We start from the raw sequence: 6,512 nt of genomic DNA, 5'->3' as shown, positions 1-6,512 counted from the left end.
AGGATCCCAACTGTCCAGGCAGAGTCAGACAATTCCAACAGAAGATGTGTGGAGAGGGGAAGAGGCCACAGCATCTAACTCCATATCCACTGGCATTGCCAGGGGAAATTCTTCCTGAGGGCATGAGACAGCAGCCACAGTGCCCGGCTTTGAGAGTGGAGTCACCGAGTTAATTTGACTTTCCAATTAACATCAAGAAAGGTCATTACTGAATTGCTCATGGCTCTCTGTCCTGACACATTGTTGCCCAGGGCCTAGAGCTTGGCAGTGGAGCAAAGAGGACAGGCTGGGGGCCTGGGTGAGGCATTCGCCCCCTGCCCTGTGAACAAAGCTCAGTGCAAGAGAAATTCACAGCAAACGAGGGGATTGGGATTGGTGTTCCCAGAAGCACTTACCCTCCTGCCTGTGCCAGGACCCCTCACTTCCCCACTGGGTCCTCCCCTTCCTACAGCCATCCCCACAGCATCCATGCTGTCTGAGCAGGGCCTTGGAGCTGCCCTGCACCTGCACAATTCCCAGCTGCACATGGACACTGCTTGCTGTCCTACCCCTGTACCTTTGCTCCTGACAGAAGGTATACCCAGCCCCGAGGGGTGATGCTTCATATGCAAACCCCAAAATTTATTACAAGAAAACTGGTCAGGAACACTTTGGATTCAAGAGTGGCACAGTGAAGTGCCAAGGCTGAAGCATGATGAGGCTGGAATTTTTTCCCATCAGGATGGGATTTAGCAAGGTTTTTCTTTCTGTAGCTGGGTCAATCTCATGCCCAGCGCCTGTGAAGGCATGATAACCCTGGGCCAAACATGCAGCTACTGAAAAGGTGTGACACACTACTGTGAGCATCCCTGTCCTGACATCCTAAACACTAAATGTGCTCTAAATGTGCTGCATCAGAGCCACTGAGCCCCAGAACATCCCCCTTCTGCCAGTGCCCTTTAAAGCAGCTTTGGTGGGGCTAGAAACACCTTCCAACGGGTGGGACAGGGTGAAGAGAGTTCTCCTACCCACCACCCTTTGGGGTGCAGCCAACAGCAGCTCCCTCTGCCGTGCCAGTGCTGGTGTCAGCAAAGCCAGGTTCTCCTCCAGCCTCGGGGGTGGCAGCTCTCGGGGGCCCGGCCTGTCTGCAGCCCCGAGCGGGATGGGATGGGATGGGATGGGATGGGATGGGATGGGATGGGATGGATGGGATGGGATGGGATGGGATGGGATGGGGCCAGCATCCCGGACAAAAGAGCTGGATTATTCGGTACAAGCATACCCCCTGCCGACGAGCTGGAAAAACACAGCTCTCCGGACAACACACCCTCCCCCCGAAAAAACCAACCAAACCCAAACCAGCTACAACCATGGGATGGAACAGGGCGTGGGGGGGGCCAGGGCAGCCCGGAGGTGAAGCCCGGCGGCTGGAGAAGGGCCGGGCCCCGGCAAGGGGCTGGAGCCGGGAGTCGCCCACAACAGGAGTGAAACACCCGCCCAGCCCGTCTTGCCAGGCCCGGCATTTACAAGTTTTTTCCTCCAGAGGTTTGCGGTTTCCAGCCTTTCCCACCCGGCCCCTCCGCGCAGCACCCGGGACCCCTCTGAGCCCCCCCAGCCCCGCAGGGCGGGAGGAGCCGGCGGGGCCGTGCCCGGGGCATCTCCGGGGCTGTTTTTTCCGATGCTTGCGTGCTTGCGGCTGGATTGCACTTTCCCTCCGCTGTTTGCTTTTCTTTTTTTTTTTTTTTTTTTTGTTTAATTCTGCTCCCCCCGCTGCGCGGCTCCCCCCGCAGTGCTGCCCGCCCCGCCAATCCGGGCCCTGCGGGGCTGGGGGGCTCCGGCAGCGGCTTTAAAAGCGGAGCCCTTTGTGCGCCGGAGCCCGCCGGAGCCCCGCACCGGCAGCTGCCGGGGCCGGACCGGGATGTGCCGTGCCGGGATGTGCCGTGCCGTGCCGGGATGTGTCGTGCCGTGCCGGATGTGCCGTGCCGGATGTACCGTGCCGTGCCGGACCGGCCGGCCGCCGCCGGGAGGAGCCCTGGACCTCGCTGCACCGGCAGCCCCGGGACCCGAGCATCCCCCTCGGCAGGTATTTCATCCTCCCTCCCTGCACCCCAATAAACGTGCCCGGCTTGCCCCGCTCGCCGATTTGCCGGGTCTGGCCTGGTCGGCTTTTATTATTTATTTACTTCTTTTTTTATTTCCTTTTTTTTTTCTATACCCGTCTTCCTTCTTCTCTTCCTCGCACCCGCTGGGTTGGGATGGTGGGGCTGAGGGTGTTGTGCTGGTGGCACTGGAGCAGGTTGAGGTGACAGGGCTGCTGGATGTGTCGGGGCTCGTTGGGGACAGCTCAGTGTCACTGCTGCTGAGGGTGGGGTGAGCACAGAGCGGCTCCGCGGAGTCTGGCATTGTACGGTCTCTCGAGGGGGTGGGATCAGCACTACGGGTTGCTGCTGCCCCGCACTGGGTGCTCTATGGGCACCTCCAGACTCTCTTCGCAGTGCCTATGGGCAGACCTTTCCCAAACCTTTTGAAATTTGGCCCTAAACAGTCTTACAGCTCAGCTACCAGCTTTAGAGGGACGCCAAACTGGCCTGGGATGTCCCTGCAGCTGCCTTGTCACCAAGTGGTACCATGAGTAGTGGCCGCAGGCAGCGACTGCAGCCAGCCCTGTCTCCAGCCAGCCCTGCTGAAGTGGGACCTGCCTGCATCCCTGGAGCCCCCAGCTCAGCCCTGCCCCACCTCTGCATTTTGGCGAAGGCTCTGCTGCAGTCCCAAAGCTGTGCCGTGTCCTTGGAAGCAGAAAGCTTCCTCCTGGGCTGAGCAGTGGTGGCTGGAGCCGGCTAACAGCACCGCAGGCACTGGATCTGGGCTGCTATTTCCCATCCTTGTCCCTGACTCCCCGACCCCCGGGCTGGGGGGATACACTGGTGGCTCAGGCTGGAGCTGGGAGACTGGGGATGTGGTGGTGAGCTATCCCCCCTGGGCTTGCTCTTTGCCCCTGGGTTCATCAGGCTTGACTGGGAAGCACGAGGGGCCTGGACCTTTGCCCCGTGGGAAGTCACCCAGCGAACGTTGGTGAACTTGGATGCCCTCACGGCACTGCTGTGCCAAAGCCACCAGCCCTGCGCGAGCACAGGATGGAGAAGACATCGGTCACAGCCACCCACGGAGCCACCGTCCCTCACCCCTGTTGTTAGAGGGACGCTGCTGCCCAGATTGCTGCCTGAGCAGCCGAGCAGCCACACAGCGCCAGGCACTCCGGCTGGGCGTGCACTCCTCGCGGCACTTGGGATGGGGACGAGCCCTGAGCCCTGGCTGGGGACCAAGGGCGGGCGCTCACCAGCCCCCACGTGCAGGCAGGAGCCGTTGGTGCAGTTATTTGCATGAGCAAGAGCGAGAGCTGGGGCTGACCGCAGGAACCCACGGCTGCCGCAGGGGGCCCGGCTGCGGCGGGGGTCCCGTTGGCCCAGGGAGCAGCTGAGGGGCTGTTATGCAAATTTAGAGGAGCCAGGAAACCAGTTAGAGGGCAGAGGAGTCTGAATTTCTCCTCTCTCCTCTGAGTCACCAGGGCTGACTTCCCTGGCTCCAAGATGATGTGGTGGTGCCTGATGAGAGCCTTGCCTGGGATCCTTCCAACACGGCATTGCTCTGGCACCTGGCACTGGCTGGTCCTTGTCCCCAGATCTGGGCAGGGCTGGGCACTGAGTGTGTCCCTGCTCCCAGGCTTGCCCCCTAGGAATGGCACAGCCTCGTGGTCTCCACCCTGGTTCTGCAACCTCTGTCAGCACAGCCACAACCTATGGCTGTTCTGGGACGGGGCTGGAAGCAATGTGCAGTGGTGACTGGGGGGCTGGTGGTGGGACAGAGCAGGTGCAGTTTTGGGAAAGGACCAATACTGGGTGTTCTGAACTCAGTCTCTGTTCCCAGGGTCCTTCCATGTAAGGCTTCATAACAGCCTCAAGGGACAGTGGGACTGCTGCAGGGCTGGGATGGAGGGGACTTCCCTTTGCCCTGGAAAAGTGGCACTGGCTGCAAGCATGAAATGAATAAGGGTGGTGCTGGTGTGGTCTCCTGAAAGTCATCCTGGTATCTTCCTTATGGCACATGCCTGGGGGTTAGCAGTGGGTTTGGGATCCCTGCCATCCCCCAGGAGGGCAGGGGCTGGTTTGCTCTGCTCTGTCCCCAGACAGTCCTCTTGCACACTGTCTTTTGTCACAGCCCCTTGGCAGCAGCAGAGGATGATGTCCTTGCCTGCCCAGGAGTGCCAGAGAAACACCACAGCCCCACACATCCCCCAGGTACTATCACAGCCACACTCTGCCCTGCTCTTTGCACCCTGGTGACCCAAGCAGTGGGCACAGGCAGTGGCTGTCCCCAGGGAATCAGGTGCTGTGGACCCTGTGATTTCACATACCAGTGGCCAGGCTGGAGGCAGCAGCCTCCTGTCAGATGCAATAGGAGGAACGTGTGTGTGAGCAAGAGAGGCCAGCACCCGTGAGCAAAGCACAGCCAAGTTTCTGCCACTTCCTCACTCCACAGGAGGGACACAGGGAGTGACAGCTCTGAGTGACAGCCACCACCAAGCACATCAGTGTGGCCAGCCTGGCAGCATGGCTCCTTCCTGCAGACCAAGCCACAGGTGAGTGGGATGTCACCTACCCAACACAGGAGCAGAGCCCAGCCCTCAGAGCAGTCTCTGGTACGGTGGGAGGGGACAAGCCTGGCCAGAGCCTGGCATGGCATGGGGAAGAAAATTAGTCACAGCAGCTGAAGGTCCCCATCACCACACACTCTGCCCCAGTGCCTGCTGGAAGTTCCCTGACAGGCAGATTCCCTCTGGCACAAGCAAAGCCCCCAGGCCCTGTAATAGTCCTGAAAGCACCTTTGGGTGAGAGAGGCCAGGTGCCTGTGACACTGACTGGCAAAACATTGTTCCAGTGGGACATGGTAACTGTTTTTGCTCCTCCAGTATGGTGCAAAGCCTGATCCCCTCTGCCCCTCTCTGGGCCCTGGCTCCTGCTGCTGCCATTTGTCCCTGTGCCCTCCTTCCTGTGCTGCAGGGAGGCAGAGCACAGCTGAAAATTCACCTACTGTGTCCCCCCTTCCTGCCTGTTTGCTTCCTCCCCTCCAGGCTTTGCCTTTCAGTGCAGCTTCCCAAGAAAATAAAGGTCACAGCCTCACACTTTGCCTATATACACACACACAAACACTCACACAAACACACACACACGTGTGTGTGTGTGGCTGGCATCCTTCTAATAAACTTTGACCACATTTCCATCCCTGTGGACAGAGGGGCGGCAACCTGCAAACATGCTGAGGTCAATGGGGCTGGCAAAAATGTGCAGCTGGGGGAGGGAGAGAGAGGCTTTCCCTTCCTTTAGCACAGAGTCAGGCTGCTCCACTGCTCAAGCCCTTAATGGACAGGGAGAAGCCACACATGGTGCACCCAGCACACCCCTCCTGCAGGAAGGGCTTTGCTTAGGGTTCACACCTGAGCTGTGCTGCTGGGGGAGCTCCCTGGGGACCCAGGGCATGACTGCCAGCCCCCTCACCTGGGGTGGGCCCTGACAGACTCATTCCACAGCCATGGGGCTCCCAGTGCCATGCCTAAGCCACAGGCTGGCCCCTGAACCACTGCTAGCCACAGCCTGCACTCCACACACCCCAGAGAAGCCAAATTCCACCAACACAGAGGCAGCAAGGTGACACCAAATGTGCTCATCTCACAGCTCCCCCACTCCATTTTCCCTCCAAAAAAGGCACAACTGCCCAAATTCCCTGCAGAATCCACCCATCGGTATTTAGGCTGAGAACACAGGGGTTGGAGTGATTTATCTGACATAGTTTTCCAGAAAGTTCCCCTCTAGCCTTGGCGTTATCACTGTGTTTCCGTGCTCTCTCAGCAGTGGGGTGCCTGGGGTGATGGGGGCTCCAGCTGGAGCTGCCCACAGGCTGGGGGCAATGAGTGGGTAACTCACAGTGGGATGCTCTTCCTTCACTTTGTTCAGCCTAAAATGTAGTTTAATTATTAAAATACACTTTGGGAAGAGCTTCACGTTGAGCAGGCCAAGGACAGAACCTTCCAAGACTCTATGGCAGTGGGGGACTCAAAGCACCTTCACTGCTTGGTGAAGATGTGACTCCTGGACACGGCTTGGGACAAGTGTCCCTTTCTGTCCCCAGGATGCAGGCAGTGCTCCGGGGGAGCACAGAGGCACTCGATCGGGGTCAAGCTCACCTTCCTGAGATGTGACTCCTCTGGGGCAGGGGCATCCAGTTCTGGGCAAGCAAGGGCTGCCGGGCACGGGGGCACGGCCCCCCAAACGCGCTGCTCCACAGGGCAGGCATGGGGCCCGCAGCAGCCACCCAGCACGAGCCAGCCTTCCCTCCGCCCTTCCCTGCTGTCACTCGGGCTTCAAATGGGGTTTTATTGTGTCCTGTTTTGCAGGGCCGGGCCGTGGCAGGGCTCTGGAGGCCGTGTCCCCCAGCCCGGCGGGGCTGAGCCGGGGCGGGGGGCGGGCACAGCCCTGCCC

This window comes from Molothrus ater, chromosome 10 (assembly GCF_012460135.2).
Source record: "Molothrus ater isolate BHLD 08-10-18 breed brown headed cowbird chromosome 10, BPBGC_Mater_1.1, whole genome shotgun sequence".
In the NCBI taxonomy this organism is placed as follows: domain Eukaryota; kingdom Metazoa; phylum Chordata; class Aves; order Passeriformes; family Icteridae; genus Molothrus; species Molothrus ater.
The sequence above is the reverse complement of the archived record's forward strand: the minus strand, read 5'-3'. Positions refer to the sequence as shown.